This window comes from Stylophora pistillata, chromosome 14, assembly GCF_964205215.1.
Source record: "Stylophora pistillata chromosome 14, jaStyPist1.2, whole genome shotgun sequence".
NCBI lineage: Eukaryota > Metazoa > Cnidaria > Anthozoa > Scleractinia > Pocilloporidae > Stylophora > Stylophora pistillata.
In genome coordinates, this window is record NC_142532.1 from 10713498 (window position 1) to 10730490 (window position 16993).

The following is a 16993-nucleotide window of genomic DNA, read 5'->3' on the forward strand; positions in this document are numbered from 1 at the left end:
CCTTAGTCCTCTAGTCCAGGGAAACAACATACGTGACAGCCGATCACGTGCGACCTGACAAGTTCTTCATTTATCGCGCAATAATTTTTATCGCTCGATAAATTGAATTTAAAGAGTGGATAGCGTGTCCCCTATGGGCCGCCGTATATTACCCTTCCTTGCGTTTCTTTCATGATCGGTGCTTTGAAAATAAAATATAATAAAAACTTTAAGATATAACAGCCTTTTGAAGTTCAAACAACCCCTCATAGCAACAGGGTACCCCAAAAGCATCATAGAAAGGTCTCTGTCAGGGATCAACTTTGCCTCTGGACCATCGGCTGTTGTACATATACAAAAGCCAAAAGGTCACGAACGTTTATTGCTTTTTGTCACACCGTACCACTCGGCAGTTAAAAATTGAAAACAAGTAATGATGGAGCATTGAAATCTCATACACAATCAACCCTTACTGGAAACAATTTTCATAAAACCTCCATTTCTTTGCAAAAAGGGAAAATCACTTCAAGACACGCTTTAAGGGAAAAAATATAGTTTGAAGGCGATAATTCCACGTGATCAATAAAGGGCCATACAAGAAATCCGTGCTGGTCTTTAACGAAGACTTCTTCAGATACAATGAAATATATGAAGTTCATATATTTTGAACTGCGGTATTAGATACATATGATGCACGATCCTCGCAGTAGATAGCGCTATTTAAGCAATAGCGAAAATCAGACCTGAAAAAATCAGGCCTGTACGGGACTCGAACCACTGACCTCTGCGATACTAGTACAGCGCTCTACCAATTGAGCTAACAACCCAACTGGGAGCAGGGCATATGTATCTAATACCGCAGTTCAAAATATATAAACTTCATATATTTCATTGTATCTGATTTATCACTTTCACGGGTTTATTACGAATCAACTTAACGGCCTGCTCCCAGCTGGCTTCTTAGCTCAATTGGTAGAGCGCTGCACTAGTATCGCAGAGGTCAGTGGTTCGAGTCCCGTACAGGCCTGATTTTTTTCAGGTCTGATTTTCGCTATTGCTTAAATAGCGCTATCTACTGCGAGGATCGTGCATCATATGTATCTAATACCACAGTTCAAAATATATGAACTTCATATATTTCATTGTAACTGATTTATCACTTTCACGGGTTTATTACGAATCAACTGAACGGCCTGCTCCCAGTTGGCTTGTTAGCTCAATTGGTAGAGCGCTGCACTAGTATCGCAGAGGTCAGTGGTTCGAGTCCCGTACAGGCCTGATTTTTTTCAGGTCTGATTTTCGCTATTGCTTAAATAGCGCTATCTACTGCGAGGATCGTGCATCATATGTATCTAATACCGCAGTTCAAAATATATGAACTTCATATATTTCATTGTATCTGATTTATCACTTTCACGGGTTTATTACGAATCAACTTAACGACCTGCTCCCAGTTGGCTTGTTAGCTCAATTGGTAGAGCGCTGCACTAGTATCGCAGAGGTCAGTGGTTCGAATCCCGTACAGGCCTGATTTTTTTCAGGTCTGATTTTCGCTATTGCTTAAATAACGCTATCTACTGCGAGGATTGTGCATCATATATGTGAAGATTTCTTCCCTTGAAATTCTATCGTTTGAAACGATAGAATTTCAAGGGAAGTAACGTGTGTGCGAGAGCCCAATGATCTGGTTCGCAATGACCATACGGACAGCAAGTTTAATTTCCTGAAATCAGCAGAAGGTTGTTCATCTGTTGTTACGAGAAAATACAGGTCAAATTTTCAACTTATCATGATCCCCTTGAAGCTGGAAGACACAACTATAACGGAGTCTCTTAACTAATCCCAAGTCACGTTTAGCCCGATAGATCTCAAGATATGATTGGCCACCGTATCACATTACGTCAGAGGACATAGCTACAAGAAGGGGAGATAAGTACAGCGGTACAACTGAGGACGATATTGACGTTTTTCTCCGATATCGATACGGTGACGTCATCGAGTTCAATGCTAAGTCAAAATTTAGGGTTATCTTGAACTGTTTAAGTTATACATGAGTTTCGACATAAAATTCGAAACTCATAGTCATCAGTGATTTCACTCTCGAAGTGCTCACACAACACTTAGACTGGTGCGCTGCGGTGCTCATTGCCCAACCTCAAGCCAGAGTTAATAGCCAAGAGTCTTTTCGGCTTCTTTTCAGCGGTTGGTCGCTGGTGCGAGACAAAGATCGCGCAGGTCATGTGCCACTGATGTGTCACTGTGTCACTGAAAAGCACTGATACTTTTCGCTAGTATCGATATTTTCCGATCTTACCTCGGTATCACCAGTATCGAATATTTGGTATTGGTATCGGCCGTTTTATGACGCTTTAAAAAGACATAGTTAATGAACAAAGAACACAAAAATAAAGACTATAAAAATATTTTTATGCTCATCTGCAATAATACAGAAAGTTAGCTCTATGCTAACTTTACAGAGGGCAATTCAAAAGACATGCTTGTGGAGATGAAAATCACTTACAACTTACAACTTGGCTGGTAGAAAACTACTCCATATAAATGAAACACCATCTTATGACACTCAGGGAGAAACAAACCATTAACATAACATGTTGTTTTACTCGTCAATTGTTTACTTAAATAAACTTAAGCTAAGATTGCTTTGTCAAGCGGGTATTTGTCGAAGACACAACTTCAAAGGTTACTTTTTGTATCTCATCAAATACTACTAAAACTGTTGGAAACAAGATTTTCATTTCTTATTCAGTTAGATATGGATGGTCTTCAAATTACAATTACAGTTGCTAGAAAGAATTTTAAAATGATTCAAGTTACTGTTTTTGCTATTTTAAAGTTCTTGATAATTTAGTTGGATTCAAGCAAAGGTGAGCGTCATACCTTCAAACGCTGGAATACTTAAAGATCTCACGAAAAAACTTGAAATAATTTACAACATTTTTTTCTTTTTGTTTTTTAAGGAAAAAAATTTTTTACTCCTTTCCAGTTATTGTTATTGATTTAATTCAAGTTACTCTCAGTTCCACTTAAAACATTCTAATTCAAAGAGCATATTGATGAAAGGAGAAGTTCTAAAAGTGGGCAGCCGAGTAACTTTTTTTGGAAAAAGTAAGATTTTGACTCCTGTTCCCTTGCTATTCTTTGCAAGAATCAGGTTCCCTAATTTACATTGGTTGCATTTAAATGTACAAAATGCAGTTTTAAATGCTTTTAAGTCTGAAAGTTATCAAGTTTTTGCCATTTAAAGTTGTTAGGAAATTATTTAAACAACTAAGATTTTATATATATTTACATGTAACTTTTGTCTCTGTGCTACCCCTTACTTTCAGGCAATACCTTAATAAAATTTGTAGTTTTTTAACATAAAGAATTAAAAGTTTATGTTTAGACAGTTATTGTTGCCTGACGTCAAAGTTTTGTTGAATTGAAATTAACAAACATTGAATTTTTATTGGCAAATTTTTTTTCTACCATATGTTTATGACAAATTCGATCAATCTGCTTTATTCCCTCGATGTCAATTTACAGAAACATAGAACATATCTTGAACACAGAACATATCTTTCATGGCAGATTTGTAGTGCTCAAAGCCAAACAAATTGCTCTAAAACAGGTGTCCAGGTCAGGGCGTCCCACTTTTCAATATACAGCCTGACAATACTCGATCCGGCGCCTATTTCCGGCAAACTTTACCAAATATGATTGGTGTTCATCGCTAATGATCGATGACCGTTGTGATACGATTGTCAAGTTTTTTGTTTAAAGTGCACCTAAATCCAAAACTTTTTTCGCTTAACGAAATAAACGTATTTTTTGGAGTATTGCTGTGCAAACACTTTTTTATTTGCTCAAATCTTTAATTTTCTGTGCCCAGTCAAAATATGGAAAATCGGCCGCCATCTTGCCCCACGACCGGGGGAGTTTAAAGAGAAATGGCTCTAGCGGGTAGTGTGACGTCAAATCGAGAACACGAAAGTCTGCATTTCACACATTTTCACATGTTTGGGGAGGTTGTGGTCGATATTGTCCGAAAATATGCCGACTAAGTGTGTTGTAGAAGGATGTAGCAACGTGCGAAATTTGCAAGAGGGTATCGCGCTTCATACATTCCTCATACAACACACCTAGTCGGCATATTTCGGACAATATCGACGACAACCTTCCCAAAGAACTGAAAATTCCTCTTTAAACTCGTTCGTGGGGTAAGATGGCGGCCGATTTTCCGTATTTTTTCTGGGCACAGAAAATTAAAGATTTGAGCAAATTAAAAAATTTTGCACAGAAATAATCCAAAAAATAAGCTCATTTCGTTAAGGGAAAAAGAATTTTTAGGTTTAGGTGCACTTTAACTGTCTGGCAAAAGCAAGATGATATGGTAATCGAACAAGAAATGATTTTGAAGAGCATTTAAGGTGGCTGGTACCAGTTTTCATCTTTTTAATAGTTTATAACTTTGAATGGCTCAAATTATTTGTAAACTAACTAGGTGACCCCGTGATTTTTCTTAGTGATTGCTTTCGGCACTTGAAAAGGAAAATGTACAAAGATTTTTAAAAAATTCTACGGAGCCGGAATTTCATAAAATCTAGAAAAAGGAAATTTTCATGCATCGCAAATGTTCTTCCATAGAATTTTCTATTTTTTTTTTCTGACGATTCCTTTCGACATTATTATCATATTGAAAAAAGAAAAAGAAGGGGTCACTGAACTTGTTTTCATGCAATAGCTTTCGTGAGTTTAGCAATTCCCACGCGCGTTCTCGCGCATTTAAAAATCTGGATTCTATAAGATCGACATTTGCTCATGATCTGTTATAGCTACCGCTGACTATCGCGTGTGTTCGCGCGAGCACCCACGGTCTGATGTTTACAGACGTTTGCTGCTTAGAAAATCATTCAATAGCCGTCAAAGACAGCCTCCCAGGCTCATCTTAAAGGACCTACTCACAACCTCTGGCTGTATTATATTATTTTCCTTCAAGTTTCACAGAGAAGTCTTCTCTTTATGTGGTAGAAAACCAGGATTTAAAAAAAACGCTTAAATCAAGTGAAATCGGTAAAATAACGACACCAGGAGCAAACAACACACGTATGGAACAAGGTAAGCCATTTTTATTTAATATTTTCACTTTTAACTATCTCTGTTGATATCTTGTAGAAAATCCCATACAAATCTTTATAAATATGCAAATTGTGTTCCTTGTGTGGTTCTCAAAGAGAGCTTGGGCCGCCTGTGATCAAATACACGCTGTTAGGTAAACTTCTTACAAAAGTAGAAAAAAAGCCTCGCGTCGTCATCTTTGTTTTGAATTTTCGTCTTTTAATCTCGCGCTTCTTTCGCACGTTTCTCTCGCGCGTGACGTAAGAGTGACCTGCTCCCCGCGCGAGGAAACTAGTACTAGCCACCTTAACAATAAAAAATTTGGATAAAACATTTCTTAAAATCTTTTTAACATTAAAAAATTGCTAAAAGACGACGAGGCTTCGACGTTAGCTAAACGTCATTATCAAGTCAAAATATGTTTAGGACGTCACAGTCTTTTTACCAATGTGCCTTTGAATGAGACAGTTAAACTCTTAGTCAACAAAGTTTTTATTGATGATTGGTTTAACATAACCTATGGCCTTAATCTGCAACAGGATCAGCTTGCTAGACTACTCGAAATTGCCACAACCAATCAGCTTTTCCAGTTTAATGGTCAACTTTACCAACAGACAGATGGTGTGGCTATGGGCTCGCCCAATGCTCCTCTAATGGCCAATGTCTTCATTGGCCATTAGAGGAGCGATGGCTTGATGCCCCAGTTATATAAGAGGTACGTCGATGATACCCTGGCTAGAATGCCGAGCGCTGATGCTGCTGCTGAGTTTCTTAGTATTCTGAATGGCCTACACCCCAGTCTAACTTTGACGATGGAGCTCCCTGTGGATAACAAGATCCCTTTCATCAGCATTGAAATCGTCAAGAACGGAACCAAACTTGAAACTCAAGTTTACAGAAAACCAACAAACACTGGATTGCTCCTGCACTTCCAAAGTCACACTGATAAACGTTATAAAGACTCTTTATTAAAGACAATGTAACATCGTGCCTATGCCTTGTCGTTTACAACAGAGGCTTTCAATGCAGAATGTGCCAAGTTGCACTCAAAATTTAGTCGCCTTGATTATCCGATGAGTCTTATTGATTCTTCTAAGAAACAATGACGAAAGCAGCATAGTCAAGAATTAGTCTTCCATTTAAAGATCAAGTGGCCACTAATCAGTGCGGTTCGGAAGCAGTTACGCGATCTTAGCTATAAGATTGGCCCTTTGCAGCTAGTTTTCGTGAGCAAGAAATTGGGGCAAGATCTTAAACCCAAAGAAATTAAGCCGTCAATTGTTAATAGGCAGTGTGTTGTTTATCTTTATTCATGTGATCTGTGTGATGGAGACTATGTCGGATACACAGCCCGACACCTTCATCAACGCATTGCTGAGCACAAAAATTGGGCAATCGGTAGACATTTCTTAAAAACTCACGGTAACAACAACCTCTTTAAAGAAACCCAATTCACAGTCTTAAGAAAGTGCCAGGGAAAATTTGATTGTTTAGTATTCGAAGTGCTCTTCATAAAGAATCTTACGCCTAATTTAAATATCCAGACGGACTCCATCCGTGCGAAACTTTTTGTTTAATATTTTTAATCATCTTTTTCTCACGTTACAGCTTTTAATCAGCTATTGTTTTTTAAGTATTTACAGACTGGAACTCACAAACATATTTTGACTTGATAATGACGTTTAGCTAACGTCGAAGCGTCGTTGTCTTTTAGCATTTTTTTAATCTTAAAATGTTTTTAAGAAATGTTTTATCGCAATTTTTTATTGTTAAATGTGATATGGTAAGCAAGAACGATAAATATTTGAGCCACTTTCAAGTATAGCACCTTTGACAAATCTTGTGCATAAATTCCCTAAGCTAACAGTAATTATACGTATGATGCACGATCCTCGCAGTAAATAGCGCTATTTATGCAATAGCGAAAATCAGACCTGAAAAAAATCAGGCCTGTACGGGACTCGAACCACTGACCTCTGCGATACTAGTGCAGCGCTCTACCAATTGAGCTAACAAGCCAAGAGCCTGGTCACCTCTGGTCACCTTATAACGTATTTTCCAAGCAGTTTGACCAAACATCGAGCGTTAATTGAGTTCGGCTGGAATTGCCAGTCACGCATGTGGCTTGTTGGTCAGCTATAAAATTGAGTTGCGGCAACCATAGATAGAACAGAACAAAATATAAGGAATACAGAGCAGAATAGAAAACAGAATTATAACAACAATAAAGAGTAAACTCCGAGAAAATAAAGAGCAATCGAAAACAAAAACAAGTAGTTGTCTTTCATTTTGTTTCGGGCAAAGAGGACATATTTGCTAAATAAAGGTGAAAAAAACGCCTTTTCGCAAAATAGTAATTCTGTCAAAATTACTACTTTGCGAAACGAGTTTCTATTATGGTCAATAAATTGAGAGGTGACCAGGCTCTGAGAAATATTGATCATTTTATTAGTGGACATATTTGGTTTCGGACGAAGAGGACATATTTGCTAAATAAAGGCGAAAAAACGCCATTTCGCAAAATAATAATTCTGTCAAAATTACTACTTTGCGAAACGAGTTCTGTTACGGTCAATAAAATGAGAGGTGACCAGGCTCTTAGAAACATTGATCATTTTCAAACAACAACAAACATATGAAACATATGTGTGAACTGCGGTTATGAGACGTATATGAGCACGATCCTTCGCAGTAAAGCACTATTTGAGCAATAGTGAAAATCAGACCTGAAAAAGTGGTTCAGTGGTTCGAATCCCGTACAGGCCTGAAATTTTTTTCAGGTCTGATTTTCACTATTGCTCAAATAGTGCTTTACTGCGAAGGATCGTGCTCATATACGTCTCATAACCGCAGTTCACACATATGTTTCATATGTTTGTTGTTGTTTGATTTATCATCTACGGGTTTATATCGAATTAATTTGATGGCCTGCTCCCAGTTGGTTTGTTAGCTCAATTGGTAGAGCGCTGCACTAGTATCGCAGAGGTCAGTGGTTCGAATCCCGTACAGGCCTGAAATTTTTTTCAGGTCTGATTTTCACTATTGCTCAAATAGTGCTTTACTGCGAAGGATCGTGCTCATATACGTCTCATAACCGCAGTTCACACATATGTTTCATATGTTTGTTGTTGTTTGATTTATCATCTACGGGTTTATATCGAATTAATTTGATGGCCTGCTCCCAGTTGGTTTGTTAGCTCAATTGGTAGAGCGCTGCACTAGTATCGCAGAGGTCAGTGGTTCGAATCCCGTACAGGCCTGAAATTTTTTTCAGGTCTGATTTTCACTATTGCTCAAATAGTGCTTTACTGCGAAGGATCGCGCTCATATACATTGATCATTTTATTGGTGGAAACATTTTGTTTCGGACGAAGAGGACATATTTGTTGAATAAAGGTGAAAAAACGCCATTTCGCAAAATAGTAATTCTGTCAAAATTACTACTTTGCGAAACGAAATCTACTATGGTCAATAAAATGAGAGGTGACCAGGCTCTTAGAAATATTTATCATTTTATAAATGGAAACATTTTGTTTCGGACGAAGAGGACATGTTTGCTAAATAAAGGCGAAAAAACGCCATTTTGCAAAATTTCGTTTCGTTTTGTTTCGTTTCGCAAAATAGTACAATTTCGTTTCGTTTCGCAAAATAGTATAAGCCCATGATATTCATAAATTAACTTCTCGAACAATAAAACCCAGTTCAACAATAACCCTTATCGCATTTGTGTCTGCAATGCAAAGGGTCCGCGGAGCTACAGTTTCAGGACGAGGCTATCGGGTCAACGTTTCTCGAGAAAATTTGGATATATCAACAAAGTTGAAATGGTAAATTGGCCACCGTAACGATTACAAAAGCTGACGTTTCGAGCGTTAGCCCTTCGTCTTTCGCTCCGACGAAGGGCTAACGCTGGAAACGTCGGCTTTTGTAATCGTTATGGTGGCCAATTTACCATTTCAACTTTGTTGATATATCCAAATTATTACGTTACTCCCATGCACCGACGCAGCCCCAGACAGTTTCTTTCGAAACTATCAGCCTTTATTCATTTGTTTCTCGAGAAACACTAGAAACACTCCATGTCTGACCATATAACTCTTGAATCTGCGTTTTTTCTGCCGAGGAAAAGGTTAAAATTTTTAGTGGTAATTGTCCTGGCATCACGAAAGGAAGATTGAAAGAATGGCTGTCATTTCGGAAAGGAACACAGGCAGCCCAAGCTCACTGCTAGAAAAGCGGACGTGACTCTTACCGTGTTGCGCAACGTTTTATATTTATAAAGGTTTGTATGGGATGTTATCGGTTTGCCTTAAAAGAGAAAAAAATGTCTTGTTTTCAAATAAAATGAACTTACCTTATTGCCTTGTTGCATGTTGTTTTCTTTGTCGATACCTAGCGTCTCAGGCCATTTTGAAACGTTTTCGGCGAGTTAGCGCTATGTTGGTGTTCAACTGCTAAAAGAAAGACAAGTGTCTTTCTTTTAGCAGTTGACAAGTGTCTTTCTTTTAGCAGTTGAACACCAACATAGCGCTAACTCGCCGAAAACGCTTCAAAATGGCAGTTAGACAAGTGTCTTTCTTTTTGCGGTTGAACACCAACATAGCGCTAACTCGCCGAAAACGCTTCAAAATGACCTGAGACGCTAGGAATCAACAAAGAAAACAACAAGGCAATAAGGTAAGTCCATTTCATTTCAAAACAAGACATTTTTTTCTCTCTTTTAAGGCAAACCGATAACATCCCATACAAACTTTTATAAATATAAAACGTTGCGCAACACGATAAGAGTCACGCCCGCTTTTCTAGTAGTGAGCTTGGGCTGCCTGTGAAAGGAACGGCAAAATTTTGTCGCGTTTGTTTATGACTACGGTTGTTGTTCCTTTGTCGGCCTTTTTGAGGTTTAACTCAGACACGTTTCAAGGCCCTCAGCGCCTTGCGTTCGGCCGGAAGCTAATTATCTTTTGGCTTTGTAATTTCTATTTCTGAAAGGACACTTTTAACCTCTTCTAAATAGCTTTCAAGGGCTATTGATTTTTGCATTGGTGGTATCCATGTAGATTTGACTTGGCAGGGATGGGTTTTTTTTTTTGTGGCTTTTTTGCGTGGCTTTTTTATGTCCTCCCCTGGGGTGGGATGGATAGGTTGTTGTCTTGCGTTTCATACATGAGCCTCTGGCTCGGGCAATATGGGTAACCATGCCCCAAGATAAGACATTAAACTTTGATTACTATTACTATTACTATTACTCCCTCGGAATACCTAAATCAGACGCATTCTCCTTGTGAACTGATCAAAGTCACACAATAGTTGTTGTCTGATCTGTTTTTGTTTTGTAGCGGGTGTTGGAATGAATTTAAGCCCTTTTGTCAGTAAATTAATCTGGTCGTTTGTAAGTTCTTTATTTGAGAGGTTTTCTATGTACGTTTTGTTCGCCTCTAGTTTGATAGTTGAACGTGTTTGGCAAGAGCGTGGTTTCGATCCTAATCTCGTGGATCTCGTCAGTTGCTGATTCACTGAATAGACTGTTGCACCCGTACGCAACAGAATGTCTAACCATGACGAGGACACGCTGTATCCTTTAAAAAATGAATAAAAATACCTCCAAACGTAGCCGTTTGCTTCGATTTACTTGAAAGTTTTACCTATGTGACCCGATAGCCTCGTTTCGAAACTTCAAAGTCCGCTGAGCTCTCGTACAGTGGAGGTAAATGCGATAACGGCTATTCACTACCAGGTCAGGTTGTATCCAAGCCTCGAAGAAAGTCTTTGGAGTCATTAAGCACACTTTGCTAGTTAAGACAGAGTACTTTGCTACACAGCTACGGCAATATACCAGCTGCTTATATTTAGGCAAAATGGTGCTGGTGATCACCATTTGGCAGCTTGTAGTAGTGAACACTCATTCCAAAGAGTCAGATCAGATTCATTCCTAGTTTCGTCAAAGAAATATCGATCTTTTCCAACTGAATTGGTGTTGGCAATCACAATTTGACTTCTTACAGTTGTTCATTTTATTCCGTCATTTTTTGTGTTCATGCGTTTGTCATTTGAGCGCAAACGTTTCTGGTCTTTACTGGCTTCACTAAGTTCGATTTTAATTAAAACATGAAAAATGTAGTTTTGTTTACATTTTTCAAAAACCAAAGGTTAAGATTTACATTGTGTCATAAATGTAAAATGATTGTCAAGATCCACGCACTTGGAAACACAATTGTAAAGCTGATTAAAGAAAGTAGTTTGTGAAAAGATCTTAGTTACCATAACAACTAACAGCGCTTTTGTCTTGCACAAAATTTTTTAAAATTTTGGAAAATTGAAGTGAAGTGGACTAGCAAATCCTGTTGCGGCCAGAATTATCCAAGGCTAATCTAATTTGAAGTAACAATTTTCGGTGGAATCAATTAATTACCCACAAAGAATAAGAAAAACTATTGATATGTGACAATGTCGTCCAAAGGGTAGTGTACAAATTATGCTGACAGTGTCTACTTACGATTAAATAGCAAATAACCTCTTAGAGCACCTTTAACAGAATACAAATCTTTACCGTATGTATTCTAAAAAACAATTCACCTTTAATTATTAGATATATACATAAACAGTAGTGGTTATAACCATGATGAACAATAATTACTTACCCGAGTGGTAGGTAATTGATTGTGTTTCCGTCTTACAAATTAAAACAATTGACCTCAACAGTGTTCCGTCGATTCCACTGGACCCTCTCGAGGCTGCGAAATAACGAAAAGTTATTCTCATCGACGGTTCAGTCGCATGGGAAACCTAACGCTGGGAAACTCTATTTTTGTAAGACAGGCACTAACCCGCGACCCTGACTAGTGTTCAAGTGTTAAGTGGACTGACTGAATCTACTTTTACACACGTTTGTTTGTCTGTCTGTTTGTCCGTTTAGTTGGTTGGTCCTTTGTTTGTTTTGTTAGCCATTTGGTCGGCTGATCATTGGTGGGTGTGTGGTTGGATGGGTTGATTGGTTTGTTGGTTGGTTCCCTTCTATAAGTTTTAAAATTAAAGGATTCATACAAACCTTCCTGGGAGATTCCGGTCCACCAATTAACAAAGCTCTTGTGTCAGCCTATTTGTGTCAGCGTTCTCAGTTGTACCAAATACAGACACTCAAAAGTCTGCCATGCTCAACATTGTATTCCGTACACTTAAAAAAAAACAAAGATACCTCAGACGTTCGCAAACAGAAGTAACACTTAAGCGTTACGATTAATTTAAACAAAACCGTGTTATTAGCAAATACAAATATAATAGAGAAACAAGATGAAATGAAGAGTTGCGAGTCAAATTACTGGTCCCTGATAATTTTTCTGAACAAGAATGCTTATATCTGTGTCAATGACGTGACAAAACTAAAAGAATCACACTGCATAATGGAAATACCCTTAGACTCTTCTATTGAGAATGAAACCTTAACAATCATTGACTGCCGCACCACTGTTCAGAAGCTTTCTTCAGTGATGATTGCATATTATAAAGCTTACAGCATTTCACTTACTTTAAACTTAGATCTAACAAACAAAATTACTAAAAGGGTTGGCAGATGGTCAAGATTAATGATTTTAGAATGTAGATTATTCTCCCAAAAAATAGATCATTTTTGATTAAAGTAAATAAGACGCACACAACGAACTTTAGACTATAAGAAACCAGTGCACAACATCAACCCAAAAAGCCCCAATAACGACCAGAATCTAGTTTCTCCTTACATTGTAACTACCACCTTAAATACACTGGTCATGAGAATAAAGGACAGGATCCATTGGGGTAAAATATTGTCATTGTTAAGAAGACGTTAATGAACTTGTGCGCGTGCGACTCGCGTGCGTGTGCTTTGGAACTACGTAGGCTAATAACATCGTAAGCAAATCACGCGGACCTTTTAATTTTGACGTGTGCGATTTTTTGAGGGAGTTGAAAAGTTTTTAGTTTATCGAGTAGCAGTTTTGTTTGATGGTCGTTGTCGTTTACTGTGAGTCTACAGTTTACCATGTTGGAATTAAAGTGTTTGTTTGGATTTCCCGTTTCGCTTCCGAACAGTCATCATGATCTTTAAACCTTTTGTCCCGAAAGATGTCATAAGAGTTGCATTAAACGTGGTGAGGATTATATGCATGTTAAGGGCTAATGAACTAAAATTCCTTACTCAACGTGGAGTAGGGCATAATGAAGTTCCAGGCAAGTAAGCCTGAGAACACAGCTACCATGTATGGGCCGCCGCCTGTCTCCCACGCAGCTGATTCTAGGCAAGTCGTGGAAGGAGGAGGAAGGTAGGCTCCATTACCAGCCGCTGTTTCGGGGAACGAGATACCGCGGAGATGAGTGGGCGGCCAAAATCCAGCTTGGGACGAAGTATGACTCTCCAGAAACTGACTACATGAGGGGCTTGTTTAGTCACAAATAACACCATGAAGCCTGCATTGTAAACTGAAGTGCATTTTTTATCGAATACCCATCAAGGGAATGGTCCAATAATCCATCTGGTGACGGTGTTAATGACAAAACAACCAACAAGGCGTCAGTGTTACCTTGACAATAACTTTGGAAAGTATGAGCGAGACTTTCTGCAAATAGGTCTGTCAATTTCGTACCGACTGAGTCCTACCAATCAAAGCACTCTACGTTTGAAGATAGTGCTATAAATTTTCGGTTATTTCGATAGTAGCAAAATCCATTCCAAGCATAAATTTTTTGACCTGGGGGACTGTCTAAGAATCTGGACTAAAACTTTAATGAGTGGGGCCTGTTTATTGGAAGTTATGGTTCTGTTTGCAAAACGTCTCGATCCAAATTTGTCAAACTTTCTTTTACAAGATTCAAAAAAATATTTGAGATCCTGTTATCTTGGAAGCAAAAGGGGTCATTTCAATACACAGAGATTGCTTCCGGGCTTCGTTCATTTCACAGTGGACCACCCGACTGCATTTGATAGATCAGAATAATGTTTTTAGTACTAAAAGGTTGCGGTCAAAGATCACCAAACTGTTTTCAACAATAGCCTCACTATCTTAATACCATTTTATTGACTCTACAACTGGCATACACGCTTAAGTCTTTCCTGACGTGTTCTAAAAACGCTGGCCTCGATGTTTTATGGGCTAGAATATAATGGCTAATTGCTTCAACGCCAAAAAGGGGAAAATCATGGGTGGAGAAAAACCAGTGGCCGATGTATCACGTTTAGATTATGCTCTTAACCGAAAACGAGTTTACTAATATGTAACTGTTATCTTCTAACTTTTTTTTCTTTTCACACAAATATCATTTTATTTAAAAGTCGTCAATGGTGAAAAAAGTTTTATAATTTATTTCAAAAGGTTATGTCAAGCCGATATATTTTACAAATAACTTTAAATTTATAGAATTTATAGAATTTATAGAATTTAAAAGTCATCAATGGTGAAAAAAGTTTTATAGTTTATTTCAAAAGGTTATGTCAAGCAGATATATTTTACAAATAACTTTAAATTTATAGAATGCCTTTCTTGCTGCCCAAAATATGACCAGCAAAATCTATGGATAATTATGTTGTTCATCCTTGAAAGATTTCAAAAGTCAAACAGATTTTTAAAGGAGCCAAAAATCGCTATCTATAGCCTTGTCGATTTAGCATGGTTGACATCCTACAGCCACAAAAGGAGGATCATGATGAGTCTGCACCATGTAAGCTGTACCAAGGCTCAATAAATTTACAACCACCTTTAGAAAAACAGCTACATATGAATGATTACGATTTGGAGGGATGAATCACAATCCGTGGTAAAAGCAGCACTGTCAAAACAATAACTACAGTCAACACAACAAGATCATTGTCTGTTACGTACACTGCTTCACTGAGTCGCCACTTTGCTGGGTGTAGTTTTTTCTCAGAGATGTTCACAAGATACTCATCTTTCTGTGCGAACTCTGCCGCCTTCTCACCTTCTTCGCCTCTTCCATCAGCAAGGCTTTTTTACCCCTGAGACCGGCAATACCATGAGCAAACGCACACAGTTCAAGCGCACCTGACCTCTTGTTAATTGGGGACTCGTAAGCATTTTCAGTAAATTTTTGCAAGGTTTTCCTTTGACTGTAAATGTCTTGCATGTCCTGATGGAAAAGGAAAAGAAAATACAAACCTCCGGTAGCTGAGTCAATAGTTACACTTCTGGCACCTCCCTGGTCGGGGATTTCAACTGTTAGGAAAATCTCGGTATCATCGCTTTTTCCTTTCAAGGCTGCTTCGAAGTGTGTGACTGCCTTGTGATATGACAATTTGTTTGAGTACGAAAAGTTCCCATAAACAAAATGCAGTGAATGAGATGGACCATTGATCTTCAAAATAGGCTTGGGCTTCCCTTAATGTGCTTGTTCTTTCCTGAGCGTCTTGTGCTCTTTCGCCTGCAAAACAGTTGTACAGACACCCTAAATTTGTCAGAATCTGGGGAAATTTCTCCAAATCTTCCTGGCTGGCATGATCATACGTTATCTCATGAAGCGACAACGCTTCATTAACTTTACTAACTTTGCCAGCCTGAGCATTCTGCAAGGCATACATAATTAATAAATCTGGGACCGACTTTGCTGTGAACAGTTTCCCGTGTTTTGGGAACTCTTCCATCACTGCATTAACGTCACAGATCAATGAGAAACATGCTGAAGAAAGCAACGTGTCATCAATTATTCGCTCAAGTCCTAACCGATACAAACTTTGATTGTACAACTCAAGGCATGAAACAACTTAAGGCATGACACAACTCAAGGCATGACACAAGCTCAACCGATTCCTGTGATGGCGACGATGTACCAGACCATAGTTAATAGGGTCCCCTCTGTTAACTATGACTAGAAGGGTTTTTTCGTCTCTCGTGCAGCTGAAGCTTCTGACACAAAGTCGCCAAAGCAGTGAACGGATTCTCGACAAGCTAGCCACTTCCTTCAAAGTAAAACATACTTGATCCTTTGTCCTGTGACGAATCATGTTATTTTTGCAGATGATATAGTTTGGGATGTCATGATTGGCCAAGGCTCACACTATCTCTTTCAGAAGCTGTATCAACAGATATCCTAGCTTGTGGCTCTTTCAGGTGATCTGAGGTTGACTTTCCACCATGTAAAAGAAGACATTTTTCATGTGGTTTGACGACAGAATGCAGCCTTCAGGCAGACCTGAAAATAGATACTAAATTTATTAGCTACACTTAGTAAAACAAAATTGGAAATGTCCTTGCCTAAGCGTTGCCACTCCCCTGTGCAGCAGAGATTTTGCTACTTATGTCCGTTTTCTGTTAATTTTGAGTATCATAAATACAAATACTGAATTCCTTTGAATCAGTCCCCTCTATTTTGACTATGATTAGTCTGACATTTTCTGAAGTAGATTACACCAAAAAGGTTTTTTTTTGCTGTGCTGTTATCTTTTGCATGAAATTAAAATTTCATGCAAAAGATAACGGCACAGCAAAAAAAAGAAAACTGTTGCTAAAGGGTTTCCTTTACTTGCAGAAAGAGACAACAAGACAAGAGAGTTCTGACTAAAACCACTTTGAGAAATCAATTTCCCATCTTTAATTTCTAATACCGATACACATTGTGAATATGCCTCCGTTAGAAAATTAAGAATGCACCAATCTAACTGATAGACCAAAAGGGAACAATTGAAAGATCATCAATAGTGTTTCTTACCTGCAATAACTTTGTCAAGCAGTAACAGTGACGCTGCACACGGAGTGAAGTGGAGAGAAGACGTTCGCAATGATTGAAAGAGATACGCCATTCAAAAGCGCTTTGATCACTTGTGTAATGTCCAATAGGAGCGACCATGCATCCGTCTATAATATTACGATGAAAACAAAAATAAGATCTAAGTAGAATGCATTTCATACATCACTGA

At 38.3% G+C, this 16993-nt stretch overlaps 2 pseudogenes; one reads left to right on the top strand and one right to left on the bottom strand.

The window, feature by feature from the left end:
• Nucleotides 1–5459: 5459 nt before the first annotated feature.
• On the top strand, nucleotides 5460–7262 carry LOC148716496 (uncharacterized; annotated as a pseudogene).
• Nucleotides 7263–12019: 4757 nt separating this feature from the next.
• LOC148716497 (uncharacterized) lies at nucleotides 12020–15658 on the bottom strand (annotated as a pseudogene).
• Nucleotides 15659–16993: the final 1335 nt, after the last annotated feature.